The 17223-nt window shown below is 43.1% G+C and overlaps 1 protein-coding gene across 1 annotated transcript in view; it reads right to left on the bottom strand.

Moving 5' to 3' along the window:
* Positions 1-17223, bottom strand: part of LOC136319373 (zinc finger protein 709-like) — a 67952-nt gene that overhangs the window by 2074 nt on the left and 48655 nt on the right.

Below are 17223 nucleotides of genomic sequence, written 5' to 3'. Positions count from 1 at the left end.
CCCCTTGCTCAAGCCAGCAACCTTGGGCTCAAGCTGGTGAGCCTTAATCAAACCAGATGAGCCCGCGCTCATGCTGGCAACCTCGGGGTTTCGAACCTGGGTCTTCTGCGTCCAAATCCTATGCTCTATTAACTGCACCACCGCCTAGTCAGGCCTTCCTTATAAATTTCACAGCATGATGAACACTTGGAAATGATTTACACACCTTTACTGTGGTCACATTATATCTTATTCTTCTTTAATGGCAGGGTTCAGAGAATGTTGAGAAGTGACAGATATGCTACACAAATAAAACAGGTATCATCATTTTAAGGCGATCAATACCTCCTGAGAAAAACTCTTTTATCTCCTTCCTTATTACCCATTATTTACAGCTCTCCATGAGGCAGAGGGTCAAATCTGAATAAAATTTTAATCAATTAAAAATGGAATCTTTTTCTTCTATTCTCATCACCAAACATGAGACTATGAGAGACCAGTGGAAATCCAACTTTTAATAAGGTCTAGCTGGCCATGATCATCCCTGAAGTACTTAGGGCCTTTGGAAGTAGCCAGACAGAGCTGAAAAAATGGAAATATTTTTGTAAAAAGCTACTATTTTCGTCTTGTATAGTATGTCCCACAGTGGCAGTTCTGACTCTCTCTCTGACCAATATAAGGGGCTATAAAGTTAATTGGAATTTATAGAGTTCAGGCACTAGGAAAAAGGCACAACTTAAACCTCAAAATCCCTATACTCTGTGCCTCAGGGCTGCTTGCAGCCAATCACCGGCAGACGCGGCACACACAGTAACAATACGCCAGAAGTGCTCTTTGCGGCAGGAAAGAAGGAACAGGTTGAGAGTTGCCAATTGCAATTGTGTTCATTGAAATCCACAACGGTTTGAAGGCAAATCTGCCCATGAGTACAACACACATGAAGGACTCAACAGTGCTTTTCTCCAAAACACCATAAAATCTCCATTTTCAAATTGCAGAAGAAAGTGTTTCCTGACCAGCCACCCTGGAAGCTGTACTCCCAAATTCTCTAATCCCCAGCTCCCACGTGGAGTAAGGCAGCATTGCATCTCAAGCCCTGAACCTATGTCCAACCCCTGAACTGCTGATTGCACACGGCCAGGATGGTAGGAAGCGTTTGTTAAGTCGTTGGTAAGTGTGGGGAGAGCACGGCAGGCCTCTCCAGCTGGCAGGAAATGGCTTGAGAGCAAGAAGAGATGCCTGGACTTTTTGTATAATTGAAGTCAGGGGGTGGGTTAGAGCTCTGGGTCACACACACGAGCAGGACCTTAGAGGACTGAATCTCCTGACACCTTTATTTTTTATTTTATTTTTTTTGTATTTTTTTTTTCCTGAAGCTGGAAATGAGGAGAGATAGTCAGACAGACTCCCACATGCGCCTAACCGGGATCCACCAGGCACGCCCACCAGGGGCGACGCTCTGCCCACCAGGGGGGGGGGGGCGATGCTCTGCCCCTCCTGGGCGTCGCTCTGCTGCGACCAGAGCCACTCTAGCGCCTGGGGCAGAGGCCAAGGAGCCATCCCCAGCGCCCGGGCCATCTTTGCTCCAATGGAGCCTTGGCTGCGGGAGGGGAAGAGAGAGACAGAGAGGAAGGAGGGGGTGGGGGTGGAGAAGCAAATGGACGCTTCTTCTATGTGCCCTGGCCAGGAATCGAACCCAGGTCCCCTGCACGCCAGGCCGACGCTCTACCGCTGAGCAAAACGGCCAGGGCCTCTCCTGACACCTTTAAAGGAAGGAGCACCAAGGCCCTTATCACGTTGTGTAAATGTGGGTCAAAGCGGAATGAGGAGGGATGAGACTGGAAAGCTGTCACCTGTCAATTATTGAAAACTGAAGTCAGAAAATTCTGGTTTCTGGTTGGACATTTTAAGAACTTGGAAGCCATCATTACAGACCTCATAGGAAAACCAAGAACCCTTCAAATGAACAACTTTTCTTAGATTCATCTGAGGATGGTGGTCACAATAAACCACCATCTTCAACACTGCAAAAGAGAAAATAAATCAGCACTTTAAAATACAGTATGCCCCAAATATTCTCTTCTTATCAAGACCTGTAATGCAAAGATGAAAAGAACAAACATCACAAAACATGATATCCATGAACTGTGGAGCAATTACAGAAGATTAAAATACACATAATGGAAATACCTAAAGAAAAAGACAAGGGAACAGACAAAATAGGTAAATAGTAATCACTTGAGATTCTCCTAAAATTAATCATAGTCAACAAATTGTACAATTAAGAAGCTCAGTGAGCCTGGCCTATGGTGGCTCAGCGGATAAAGTGTTGATCTGGAAGGCTGAGGTCACTGGTTCGAAACCCCCAGCTTGCGTGGTCAAGGCACTTACGCGAAGCAACTACTACAAGATGATGCTTCCTGCTACTCAACCCCCCAACCCCTTGTCTCCTCTAAGGAAAAAAAAAGCAGTTTAGTGAACACTAAATATGGAAAACATCAGAAATGTACACAAAGTATGTTTGTTTAAACTAGAGAAACCTCAAAGATAAAAATATACTGAAAAATAACCAGAAGGGAAAACATACTTTAGGTATAGAGAGAGAAAAAAAAAAGAAATCAGACTTCTCAGAAATCATGCAAGCAAGAAGAGAGTGGAATAATGTGTCTGTTTATTTACTTATTTATTTTTAAATGTTTAAAGTGTGAGAGAGAAAAAAAATCTCCTAATTTGGAAAGCCAAAAGCTGGTCCATTGAAAAAAATTAATAAAATTGATAAATATCTAGTCAAGATAATTAAAAGGAAAGGTAGAAATTACTAATATCGGAAGTGAAAAGGGCAAATGAACAAGAGGAGGGGTTTTATATCATCTAACATGCATTCATGATAATCTAGTAATAGAGTAAAATTCTCTCCTTGAGAAAGAACATCACAATACCTATTGCTAACATCATACTTAGCGAGAAACTAGATGCTTGTATGGTAAGCTGAGGAGAAGAGCAAGGTTTCCTCTCACCAATTCCATTCAACACTGTACTGGAAGTCCCAGCCATATCATAAGAAAAGGATATAAAAGGCAAACAGAATGAGAAGCAAGAAACAAAATTGTCTTTCTTCCATATGATACAACTGTCTATGAAAACCCCCACAATAACAGAGATAATGCCTGAAGTAGCCAGGTTGAAGGATATGTCAACTGGTTCCCTATAGAGGTACACAAATACAGGAAACTGATCTTTGACAAATTAAATAGAGGCAATATAAGAAAAAAAAACTTTTATTTTTTCATTTTTAAAATTTATTTTTATTATTTTATTTTATTTTGAGAGAGGCAAGGAGAGAGAGACAGCAACACTGAGCTGCTTCGGTATGTGACCTGACTGGGAAATTGAACCAGCAACTTCCACGCTCTGGGATGATACTGCAACCAATTGAGCTATCTGGACAGGGCTTAATTTTTCTTTTTTTCTTAAGAGATAGGGAAAGAAAAAGAGAAGGAGGGGAGGGGAAAGGGAAGCATTAATTTGTTACTCCACTCAGTCATGCAATCATTGCTTGCCTCCCGTGTGTGCCCTGAGCAGGGATTGAACCTGCAACCTTGTTGTTTCGGGATGACTCTTAACCGACTGAGCTAACCTGCCAGGGCCTTTTATATTTTCTTTGAGAAAAAGAGGGAGAGAGACAGGGAGATGAGAAGCCTCAATTTGCAGTTGTATCTTTTCTTCTTCTTTTTTTTTTTTTTACAGAGACAGAGTCAGAGACAGGGATAGATAGGAACAGACAGACAGGAATGGAGAGAGATGAGAAGCATCAATCATCAGTTTTTTGTTGTTACACCTTAGTTGTTCATTGATTGCTTTCTCATATGTGCCTTGACTGTGGGGCTACAGCAGACCGAGTAACCCCTTGCTCGAGCCAGCAACCCTGGATCTAAGTTGGTGAGTTTTTGCTCTAACCAGATGAGCCCGTGCTCAAGCTAGTGACCTCGGGGTCTTGAACCTGGGTCCTCCACATCCCAGTCCAATGCTCTATCCACTGTGCCACCTCCTGGTCAGCCTGCATAATTTTTTAGTTATTTACTGATTGCTTCTCATATTAGCCTTAACTGGGGTGGGGGGACTCAGGCCAGTGATCTTGTGATCATGTTGATGATCCCATGCTCAAGCTGGGTGAGCCCACACTCAAGCCAGTGTCCTCAGGGCCTTGAACCTGGGACCTTAGCATCCTAGGTCAACGCTCTATCCACTGTGCCATCACCCATGAAACAAAAAGAAAGTCTTTTAAATAAACCATGCTGGAAATAATAGATATCTACATACAACACACACACAGACTTATACTTTGCACAAAAATTAACTCAAAATAGATTATACATATAAATGTAAAATGCAAAAGTAAAAATACTTTCTAAAATGTAATATATGAGAAAATCTAGGTGATCTTGTGTTTAGTGATATATATATATATTTTAGATAAGATATGAAAACCAAAAGTTTCACTTCATTAAAATGAAACACCTCTTTTTTCAAGAGTTTTTTCAGTATGAGAAAATCTTTTTTTTCTTAAGATTTTATTTATTGATTTTAGTAAGAGGAGAGAGAAAGGGGGTGGGGAACAGGAATGTACATGCCTTGACCCAGGCAAGCCCAGGGTTTCTAACTGGTGACCTCAGACTTCTAAGTTGACACTTTATCCACTTTGCTACCAGGTGAGAAAATCTTTTGTAAAATACTTATCTAATAAATGATGAGTATCCACAGTATTCAAAGGACTCTTAAAACTGAACAATGAGAAGACAAATAAGCCAATTAAAATGGACAAAAGATCTGAACATACAACTCACCAAAGAAAAATACAGATGAGAAATAAGAAATATGAAAACATGCTTTTGCCCTGGCAGGTAGTTCAGTGGATAGAGCCTCACTCTGGTGTATGAATGTCCTGGGTTTGATCCCCTGTCAGGACACACAAGAGAAGCGACCATCTGCTTTTCTCCCCATCACTCTCCCCCTGATGCAGCAGTTGGCTCAATTGCTTGAAGTGTTGGCCCCAGGTGCTGAGGATAGCCTTAGGCGCTAAAAATAGCTTAGTACTTGAGCATCAGCCCAAGGTGGGATTGCTATGTGGATCCTGGTTGGGGTGTGTGTGGGAGTCTGCCTCACCATTTTTCACCTTTCACCTAAAAAAACCGAAAACATGCCTGACATATGTCACTGGGATACCACAAATAAAATAATGAGATATTACCATATATACTTATTAAATACTCAGAACACTAGATACTGGTACAGATGTGAAGTTGCAGGTCATTCTCATTCATTGTTGGTGGGAATGGGATTAGGTACACCTACATTGAGACAGAAATTTTCTGTCAAAACTAAATATACTCTTACTACATATAGTAAGATCCAGAAATCATATTCCTTGGTATTGACCAAAAGGAGTTGAAACCTTACACCAGTGGTAGACAACTTGGTCCCTATCGCCCACTAGTGGGCGTTCCAGCTTTCATGGTGGGCGGTAGCAGAGCAATCAAAGTATAAATAAAAAGATAGCTTTAACTATAGTAAGTTGTTTTATAAAGATTTATTCTGCCAAAATTAGCAAAAATCCAACATAAAGTACTTGGTAAGTAATTATTATTATATGCTTTAACTTGCTGTAATTCTGCTTTATAAATTTTATAGGCCCTGGCAGGTTGGCTCGGTGGTAGAGCGTTGGCCTGGCGTGCGGAAGTCCCAGGTTCGATTCCCGGCCACGGCACACAGGAGAGGCGCCCATCTGCTTCTCCACTCCTCCCCCTCTCCTTCCTCTCTGTCTCTCTCTTCCCCTCCCGCAGCTGAGGCTCCATTGGAGCAAAGTTGGCCCGGGCGCTGGGGATGGCTCCTTGGCCTCTGCCCCAGGTGCTAGAGTGACTCTGGTTGCGACAGAGCGATGCCCCGGATGGGCAGAGCATCGCCCCCTGGTGGGTGTGCTGGGTGGATCCTGGTCAGGCGCATGCGGGAGTCTGTCTGACTGCCTCCCCGTTTCCAGCTTCAGAAAAATACAAAAAAAAATTTTTTATAAAGTAAAGTTACTTCCCTACTTTATAAATTACCATTACTGTGGAACCGGTGGGCGGTTAGAAAATTTTACTACTAACAGAGATACAAAAGTGGGCGGAAGGTATAAAAAGGTTGACTACCCCTGCCTTACACAAACCTTTATGCAAAAACCTACATGTGAATGTTTGTAGGCCCTTTATTCATAATTGGCAAGAATTAGAGTTAAGAAAGATGTCCTTCAAGAGGCAAATGGCCTGACTGGTGGCAACGTAGTAGATAAGAACATCAACCTATAATCCTGAGGTACCAGGTTCGAAACCCCAAGGTCGCCAGCTTGAGGATAGGTTCATCCATTTTGAGCGCAGGGTTGCCAGTTGAGCATGGGATCTTCGACATGATCCCATGATCGCTGGCTTGAGCCCAAGGTTAGTGGTTTGAAGCCTAAGGTTGCTGGCTTGAGCAAGGGGTCTCTGGCTCAGCTTGAGTCCCCCATTCTAGACATGTATAAGAAGCAATCAATGAACAACTAAAGTGATGCAACTATAAGTTGATGCTTCTCATCTCTCTCCCTTCCTATCTCTCTGCTTCTCTGACAAAAAAAAAGGCAGTAGGGGTTTGTAATTAAGCCATTAAATGTACTAGGAATTGGGAGAGATTTCCATAAGCCTTGAGGTGTTTTCCTCATCAATTAAAATAGAAATTCATCTGCCTTAGGAATAGTATAGGGCTAAAGGCTCTCAAATATCAAAGTTCTCTAGTGACAAAGACTCACAAATACTGACCTAAAACTGGAAAAAGCACCTGAGTACTTAAATACACTTTATGTGCTGCTTAAATAAAACAAAAATTATATTTTGTTCTACCTTCATTGTCTTTCTTATTCAACTACACTTTAAAAGCCCAAGTGCTAATGGAAATTGGAATCAAAGGACTTCAATATTCAAGGGTGTGAGGTCCCTCATAGAGAAAGCCAGGATGTGAGCTCTGGGTCTTATGAGAAACTGCAAGCAGTACTAGTTTCCCTGTGCTGGGCATCCCTCTCGGGTGCCAGCTCCCCCATATATTTAGGCTAGTTTAGCCTTGGTTCCCAGGCACTTCTAGATCAGGCACCCAGAAGACTGCCTTTTAGGGCACAGGCTAGCTAACACAGCAAGCTGACATCACCACACTGATGTAATGGTTGATGTAATGTTGGTACCTAGCCACTATTGTCTGTAAACCCTATATATTAATATTTGCACGCCTGCACTGGTAGCATAGGAGCAGCAGAATAAAGCACAAATAAAGTCTTGAAGCATGCATCACTTGCTCTTGGCTCCTCGAGCTTTTTTCAACTTGGGGATCTTACTGAGAAATCATCCCTTGTGGAGCAGGTGTGCTCCGACAAAGGGTGAAAGGAATTTAATGGAAACCCTCACAAATATTAGAAAACAGATAAGCAGCTTGCTTCCCTTACAGTTCAGAAGGAAACCCACACTCAGGTGAACATAATTGCAAATTCAAGGCCTGGACAACCACCTTGAGACAGAACTGCTGTAGTGGGTCAGTCCTTGGGGCAAAGGGAGGGAGAGCTGAGTGGGCCCCAGAATGAGCTCTGGGAGCTCCACCGTGCTCCCCTCTGCTATGAGCATGGAAGCCTGGGTTCTCACAGTGAGGAAACTCTCAGCTTGACATTGTACAATGTTTTGACCCAAATAAACTCCCCAATTCACCCCTTGTCCACCTGATCTTCACAGACGTTCCCATGTGCAAAAATTATACTTTGAGTACACCTACACTGCAGTTGAAAAATTCAAATGTAAGTCTAAAAATGTCTAGATTTAAGAAATCACAACCTCAGAAAGGGTGTCATCCCCACTCCTCCTCCTTGTGCATGTGCACTCTCAACTTTCCAGGTTTCAGTAGCTTTTCTCAGGGTACAGGCTCCTTTCACGATGGGTATGAGCAGGGAGGACACCTGTAGGGGAGGCCCCCCCGGAAGAACCAGCTGGGCCTTCAGTTACTTCCCTTTCCAGGCTCAAGAGAGGCCTTAGGTAGTGTTATTGGCCACAGGCCCCCCTCCCCACTGGAGAAGCCAGGACCACCACAGATTAAATTACATAAACCCAATGTTTGGACAATCCAGGAAAATCACTAAATCCACTGATAATATGGAAAGTGGGGGGGGGGGGCTGGCTAGTTGGCTCAGCGGTAGAGTGTCAGCCTGGAGTGTAGAAGTCCCGGGTTCAATTCACAGTCAGGGTGCTAAAGAGGGCTCCATGGCCTCTACCTCAGGCACTAAGAAGAGCTTGGTTGCCAGCAGCCCTAGAAGGGCAAAGCATCAGCCCCAGATGGGGTTTGCCGGGTGGATCTCAGTTGGGGCACATGCAGAGTCTGTCTCCGCCTCCCCACCTCTCACATAATAAAACATATATGGAAAGGGGGGAAGAATACTGTAACTCACTTTAATAAAAGTTAAACCAGAAAAACTCAGGTATCTGTTCCATTCAGAAGAAAAGGTGTCAGTTAATTACTGTTTCTATGGCAAGGCATTGTTTTTTTTTGTTTGTTTTTTTGTTTTGTTTTTTTAAATTTTTTTTATTTTTTATTTATTCATTTTAGAGAGGAGAGAGAGAGAGAGAGAGAGGAGAGACAGAAAGAGAGAAGGGAGGGAGGAGCTGGAAGCATCAACTCCCGTATGTGCCTTGACCAGGTAAGCCCAGGTTTTGAACCGGTGACCTCACCATTTCCAGGTCGATGCTTTATCCACTGCGCCAACACAGGTCAGGCAAGGCATTGTTTTTTAATGATCACATTTGAATACATCTGCTTTGCAAATCTAAGCTCTGGAATTCCATTTGAAAACACCTAAAAGTAAAGAACAGACCTCAGAAACTTCCTGCACAGCTGAAGGGAAGAAAATAGTGAAACTACAAATCATTAACAAAAGAATTGGTAATACTGAAATCTTTTTTTTTTAATTCACCACTCTCTTGCCTCTTTGGAACTATTTTATATTGCAGGAGTCCCCAAACTTTTTACATAGGGGGCCAAGTTCACTGTCACTCAGACCATTGGAGGGCCGGACTATAAAAAAAACTATGAACAAATCCCTATGCAAACTGCACATATCTAATTTTAAAGTAAAAAAAAAAAAGGGGAACAAATACAATGTTTAAAATAAAGAACAAGAATATTTAAATCAACAAACTGACCAGTATTTCAATGGGGACTATGCTCCTCTCACTGACCACCAATGAAAGAGGTGCCCCTTCCGGAAGTGCGGCGGGGGCTGTATTTTGGGGACCCCTGTTATACTGTCTTTCACAATTCTTCCTTGGTGGGGAAAAATACCTTACAGTGTCAAATCCACAACCTTATTCCCCCAGTCCAACTCTTCCTGGGGCTGGTGATAGATCTCTAAATTTCCAGGTCTCTCCCTTGTTCCCAAATGGCAGTTTTTCTCACAGTATTATCCACTGTTTGTCATTCGTGGTGCATCTGAAATAGTACCTATATTTCCTTGTTTGCCCTTTTCTCCACATAGTCATGAATGGCCATTTTTTACAGGTATATATATGATATATAAATACAGCCTTACCTGTAGTGGCGCAGTGTATAAATTGTCTACCTCGAATGTGAAGGTCGCCAGTTCGAAACCCCTGCCATTGCCTGGTCAAGGCACATATGGAAGTTAATGCCTTCTCCTCCCCCCTTCTCTCTCTCTCTCTCCCCTCTCTCTAAAAATGAATAAATAAAATCTAAAAAATATATATTTTAAAAAGATACATAGATATACACTGCTCACAAAAATTAGGGGATCAGGGAACCTGCAGATACTCAGATACTTCCAGTCTTTTGCTTTTTAAGTTTTTCGAGATGGCAGAGAGTTGTCAGCATAGAGGGGAGGAAGAGAGAAAGCAGATGGATGGACAGCGTGAATAGCTGGGTGGAAAGGAGGGTCAGAATTTGCAGGAGGTGGAGGAGAAGGTTCAAGTACTGGAGCTCTGAAGGGAGGGGAGAGGACGAGGGAGAGAAGGGCATAGCTGTAGTCTGTGAGGAGGGGGGTTGGGGCGAGGAGAAGAAAGGCAGAGCCTGCAGTTTGTAAGGAGGGAGGAGGGGTTTAAGAACACAGTGGAGAAGTGAGAGGCCCCTGACCAGCAGGGGAAGAGAAAGAGATTGGTATTTGCAGGTGAATAAGAAACAGAATCCTGCGAAGGGAGGGGGCTTTCTGGAGGAAAGAGACTCGAGCAAAAGAGATTTGCAGAGGAACCAGAGAGGGGTCCTGAGAAAGGGGTGCCCTAGGAGATCAGGCAGGAGGGAGAGAGAGTTGAGAGTCCATGGAGAAGGAAAGATTAGGAGTGGCAGTTTTAGGTGAGGTTTCTTTGGCCAAAAACGGCTTGCATGTAGAAAAGCAGTACAGAAATTAAGGACAGGAGTGAAAGTAGAAGGAAGCCTGCATGTAAGGAATTTCAGAAGTTTTCCTAGTCCAATGGCAAAAGTTGTCAAGGTCTCTCAGAATATTGTAATTGAATGTCCCGTTTTCAGGCCAATGGGAGACATTGTTTAGTTTATATTGTGGCCAGGCAGCATGAATGAATAGAAGACAATGAATAGAAGACAGCCCAATGGGGTTTGGTCAGACGCCTTTAATTACGAAGAGCTCAATGTGGAGATTAGTGATATAGAGAGGGCGTCCCCGCCTGCAATCACAATCTCAAAGGAGAAAGCTCTCCTGGGAATGTGGATTTGATCTACTTAGGGATCATCACTGCCCAAGAAGGAGCTCAAAGAGAATGTGGAGGGATTTGGCTAAGAGCTTAGACTTTTGGAATGTGCTGTCCCTGGGACAGAAATATGGCAAACCCCTCAAAATGTGAGGCTGACTGGAGAAAACCGTCCGACGATGGATTAGGGATTTATGGGTCGAATTAAAGCCAGCTGGGAGAGAAAAGGGAGAAACTCTTTACCTTTCTGGTCCAGCAGGGGTTCAGGACAGAGACAGATTACCGGCCAATCAACCTACAATTACACGTCCAAACAGAATCAGAGAGTAAGCCTGGGACGAGCTGCCGCTGCCCATTGCATCCCTGGTTGTAAGTTTAGATGGCAAAGAGGGATCGTCCAGGCAGTTAGTACCCTGTCCTGGGTTTTGGCACCAAATATTGGAATCCATGGGAGTCGGAAAAGACCAGAGTAACAGGCTTTATTGAAAGGAAGAAAGGAACCCTGTTGGGCACTTCTTTGAGGGAGAAGGGCACTAGTTACAGATTAGGGGTGAATTTTATAGGGCTTGGGAGAGCCTGAGGGAGTATTGAGTCAAAAGTTCTGGTATGTTCCCTTTTTCAGTTTTAGGATTTCAGCTTTCTGGAATGCTCCTTCATGGGGAAGGTTGACCAGCTTCCTGGAACTCTTCTGCCTCAGGGCGATTATCCAGTAAGTAAAGGTAGGTCAGGTTGCCAGGTGGAACAGCAAAAGGGCTGTTGGAATTTCATATATCTATCAAACTATTTTTGGGACTGCATGATTTGGGCTTGCAGATGCCCCGTGTCAGCCATATACGGCCGGCATATTAATAAATCTTCTCCTCTAATAAAACTCTTCAAAATTCATCTGGACTGGGTGTCTCTACATGAACTTGATGAAATGAGGTACAGTGCCTTTCAGAATCTGGGGTGTGGTACTTTATAACAAGAGGAAGGTAGATAGAGAGACAGACTCCCACATATGCTGCAACTGGGATCCACCTGGAAACCACCTTCTGGGGTCATGTTCCCAACAGAGCTATTTTTAAAGCCTGAAGCAGGCTCGAGGAAGACATCCTCTGCACCCAGGCTCATGCACTCGTGCTCAAACCAATGGAGCTATGGCTGTGGGAGGGGAAGAGAGTGAGAAAGAGAGAGAAGGGGATGGGGGGGGTGTTGCTGAAGCAGATGGTCGCTTCTCCTGTGTGCCCTGAGATCGAACCTAGGGACATCCATACGCCAGGCTGACGCTCTACCACTGAGCCAACCAGCCAGAGCCTTAACTAATAAAATTATACTTAAAGATTACAACATGATGATTTGATATACCTACACATATTGTACAATTTAGCTATCATTCTCAGTATTCCTGTCATCCTCCTTCAATCCCTACCTCTGGACAATCACCAATCTTCTTTGTTACCATAATTTTCCCTATTAGGATTTTTCACATGCATGGCATTATGTAATATATAGTCGTCGTCTTCTTCTTCTTCTTCTTTCTTTTTTATGAGCGAGAGGGTGAAAGAGAGAGAGAGAGACAGATAGGAAGGGAGAGAAATGAGAAGCATCAACTCATAGTTGTATCAATTTAGCTTGTCTACTGATTGCTTTCTCATATGTGCCTTGATGGAGGGTGGGGGAAGCAGTTCAGCTGAGCCAGTGACCCCTTGCTCAAGCCAGCTACCTTGGGTATCAAGCCAGCTACCTTTGGGCTCAAGCTTGCAACCATAGGGTTATGTCTATGATCCCATGCTCAAACCAGCAACCCTGCATTCAACCCGGATGAGCCCGTGCTCAAGCTGGTGACCTCAGGGTTTCAAACCTGGGTCCTCAGTGTCCCAAGCCAATGCTTTATCCACTGTGCCACCACCTGGTCAGGCTGTATGGTCTTTTTTTTTCTTTGTGACAGGGAGAGACAAAGAGAGAGACAGATAGGGACAGACAGACAGGGAGAGAGATGAGAAACATCAATTCTTCATTGTGACACCTTAGTTGTTCGTTGATTGCTTTCTCATATGTGCATTGACTGAGGGCTACAGCAGACTAAGTGAGCCCTTGCTCAAGTCAGTGACCTTGGGCTCAAGCTGGTGAGCCTTGCTCAAAGCAGATGATCCCGTGCTCAAGTTGGCGATCTCGGGGTCTGGAACCTGGTTCCTCCGCATCCCAGTTCAATGTTCTATCCACTGCGCCACCACCTGGTCAGGCTATATGGTCTTCTTTATTTTTATTTTTATTTTTTACTTTTCTGAAGCTGGAAACGGGGAAGCAGTCAGACAGACTCCCGCATGCGCCCGACTGGAATCCACCCGGCACGCCCACCAGGGGGCGATGCTCTGCCCATCCGGGGTGTCGCTCTGTAGCGACCAGAGCCACTCCAGCGCCTGGGGCAGAGGCCAAGGAGCCATCCCCAGCGCCCGGGCCATCTTTTTGCTCCAATGGAGCCTCGGCTACGGGATGGGAAGAGAGAGACAGAGAGGAAGGAGGGGGGTTGGAGAAGCAGATGGGCGCTTCTCCTGTGTGCCCTGGCCAGGAATTGAACCCGGGGCTCTTGCATGCCAGGCCGACGCTCTACCACTGAGCCAACCGGCCAGGGCTATATGGTCTTCTTGATTGACTTCACTCACTTATCATAATTTTTTCAAGGTACATCCGTGTGGTAGCATGTATTAATACTTGGTTTTTATGATTGAGGAATATTCCATTGTGCCCACTGAAAATCAGTATTGACTAGTATTTCTGCTACCAGAGCCCTGGGTTCTTGCGATCTCCCAGGACAGAAATCAAAAGAGACCACCAGAAACCAATATACAGTTTTGGCTAGAAATGAAACCAGGGTCTCTGCACGGCAGATGAGAATTCTATCACTAAATCATCCTGAGTTCTCAGGAAATCCCAAGGTAGAAATTAAGAGAATTCACCACAAGAATTAGGACTCAGGTGAAAGTTTATTAAATAGCTCATACACCAAGGGAGACAACATTTAAAGGGAAAAGGAGAAATGCTGCTCTCTGAACAAAAGCTTGGGAACAGTTTTAAGGAAGTTGAGGCAAGAAAGATGTCTAAGTGTTACGTTTAAGTATATAGAGGCAGGGACTTTTGGCACCTGAGCAGTGGAACTACATGCTGCTTCTGGCATGGCATATCCCATTAGCATGTTAAATTCCATCCAGGGGTGTGTTTTTTAGTATTCAAATAAGGGAAGATCACACACACACACACACACACACACACACAAAACAGTCATATTTTGCTAGCACACATGCATAACTGAAAGACATAAAATTTAAGCCCATCAAAGTAAATCTTGAAGACAGCAGTACCTACAGTCTAGTGTCTAATTGGCTGTAAAAAAAAAGGGGGTAGGGGAGGAAGGAAAGAAGGAAGGAAGGAAGGAAGGAAGAAGGAAGGAAGGAAGGAAGGAAGGAAGGAAGGAAGGAAGGAAGGAAGGAAGGAAAGATATCAGGACCGATTAATGAGTTTTTGGCTTCCTCACAGCTGGCCTTGGAGAGTGGCTTACTTATCTTCATTTGTCACCAAAAAAGATTTATTTGAGAAAAAGAAAGAAATGCAATCCAGTATATGCAGACATGGCAAGTCATGTGCACACACTGCCCAGCAAGCAGTGTATACTAGGAGAAGTATTTATAGAAAGGAAGAAGGAACTTAAGAGGAGGGCAGTTACAAACATAGAGCTTTGTTGTAAGCAGAGAGTTGTTCCTGTAGGGTTCTGAGGATTACATAGTGCAAGAACTCCTCCCATAAGCCCTAGCTCCTCTCACAGACTCTTCCAACTGATCATAGCCCTTTAAACTCTCCCTTTTAATCAAGATCTTTCTCTGAAAGCATCACTGATCAATAGGCAGGTCTTCCAGCTTCAGCATCCTTTTGTCCCTTGACATCATAAGGACATTTTCTGGATATTGTCTCTCACATCTGATGGAAGGTGTATGGTTTGACAATAACTTGTGTCCAAGGTTAACAAGCAACAGGTACAGAGCTTAATAACAAAAAGAACTCAAAATAGAATCAGAACAACAGAGCAAACTTAGTTTATACCATCAATTTAAATCAGGAGCTCAATCAAACCTGTAGGTAATAAAAAATAAATAACATAATTATCTTGGATGGATCATCGTTGTTGTGAGTCACGGGTGCAGAGAGAGAGATCAGCAGATGAAATATTCGTGAACTAGCAAAGGACCACTGCTTGCTCAGGCAAATGGCACCAAGTTCGCACTGTGTCCTATTTTTATTCACAAGATTTCAAAAAGCCTGTTTACTTAGAAATTGCCATAGCATCAAGCAGAACCTTTAATTAAGAATACATGGAGCCTGACTAGGCAGTGGCGCAGTGGATAGAGCATCAGACTAGGATGCGGAAGACCCAGGTTTGAGACCCTGAGGTCACCAGCTTGAGCGCGGGCTCATCTGGTTTGAGCAAAGCTCACCAACTTGGAACCAAGGTCGCTGGCTCAAGCAAGGGGTTACTCAGTCTGCTGAAGGCCCACGGTCAAGGCACATGTGAGAAAGCAATCAATGAACAACTAAGGTGTTGCAATGCGCAACAAAAAACTAATGATCGATACTTCTCATCTCTCCATTCCTGTCTGTCTGTCCCTGTCTATCCCTCTCTCTGACTCTCTCTCTCTGTCTCTGAAAAAAAAATAAAAATAAAAAAAAAATACATGGAATACATCTGCATGATAGCTTAATAACAATACAATATCAGAAGGCATTAACTGCTATTGCTCCTATGGTTCCTACAACATTCCTTTCTTTTATCTCAAGGAAGAGCCTTGAAGGGAGCAGTAAAATTTTATGAGAATGTTTTAATGAGAAGAAAATCTAGCAACCACCTTCGGTCACATAGACTTGTTTCAGTGACCCGCCTTCAAGTCACAAAACAATTCTCTTGGCAAACAGTCTTTTCTTGTTGGCTGTGTTCCCATCCAAGGTCATGCAATGGATTATTCCACTACAGATCAGTTTTTGATGACAGATTCAATAATGGGAAACTGGTAGATTAGGAAATGTAAATAAGGGCACATTTATTCCAAGGAGGATATAAAATAAAGTAAGAATTAACACTAAATCAAAAGTCTTGTACAGGCCTGATAGGGATACTTGTGTCCTTCAGAGGTCATCTGCTCTAAATTGAGACAGTTTCAGGTCACCGGAGTATGTGCAGTTCCTGTCAAGGCTTGGTGCCTTCTTTCGACACCATGCATCCAACAGTCTATTCCCTGGAGTTTAGCACCACAGGATTTAGTTAACAGTACCCGATAGGGGCCTTTCCAGGAAGGCTGGAGGAAATCTTTTTTATGGTATCTTTTCCAGTATACAAAATTTCTAGGTTGCAGGGTGTGGGCTTTGAGTTTTTTATTTCCTTGGAGTGCACCAAAAAATGATTTCACTACTAAAGCATGATTATTTTTCAGAGATGCAAGTAAGCCTTTACAGTATGTCTCCCATTATCACCTGTGGATCAAAAGAAGCAGGAGCAAAATGCATGGAGCATCCTATAATTAAACTCAAAAGGTATACAAGTCCCAAAGGGGTGCATTTGAGATTTAAAAGGACCAATGGCAATGTTTTCAGTCAAGATATTTGGGTAGTTACTACAAATTTTATCAATTAAATCTTTTGTTTTGTTTCTGTTGGAATTTTTAAATTTAGAAATTAAATTTCATGGGGTCACTTGGATCAATAAGAGTACATAGGTTTCAGGTAAACATTTCTATAGCATTTGAACTATTGATTGTGTTGTGTGCCCATCACCCAGAGTCAAATCATTTTCCATCACATATATTTTTCCCTCTTTACTCTCCTCCTCCCCAAAACCAACTGACTCTTAATGCCACTAGTATATTCAACTACACCTAAGGATTGAGGTGATAAGCACAGTGAAAATGTTGCAGAACTAGCCAAATAGCATAGATTTGTTATTGTACCTTCTCAGTAAAATGAGTTCCTCAATCACAGTGGAGTTTTCCAAGTAGAAATAATCTTCTCTAATAGGACTTTAGTCACTGTAGAGGAATTAGCTTGTCTCCAAAGGAAAGCTTCAATCTAGTGAAAAAGGACTGGAATATATTTTTATCCATGCAGTGAAGGACGCTGTATAAAATCTATTTGCTAAGGCTCAAGTAGTCTGTTCGGCAATTTAAAGCAACAAGCTTCCTTACGTTATACTTCAGACAGATGGGACACTTAAGGTACATGCTTTTTATGGCCTTGTTTGTATCTCCCAGCAATATTGATTAATGAGTACTATCATTTTGTCTGAGGATTGTGGTTTAATGCATGTACAGCAATCAGGAATGGAAATTTTAGTTTCTGCTAGGACTGAGTTCTTATTTGGACTGAACCAAAGCATTCTCTTTTTACCAAACCAGCAATGATTGGATTTTCAATCTTGTTTTTATCTCTCTGAAGCTGATTGTTGGGTCTCTCTGGCCAGTTTTCTATGTTA

Source organism: Saccopteryx bilineata, chromosome 1, assembly GCF_036850765.1.
Source record: "Saccopteryx bilineata isolate mSacBil1 chromosome 1, mSacBil1_pri_phased_curated, whole genome shotgun sequence".
Taxonomy (NCBI): Eukaryota; Metazoa; Chordata; class Mammalia; order Chiroptera; family Emballonuridae; genus Saccopteryx; species Saccopteryx bilineata.
Note: the sequence above shows the minus strand (reverse complement) of the source record. Positions and strands in the feature narration are given on the sequence as shown.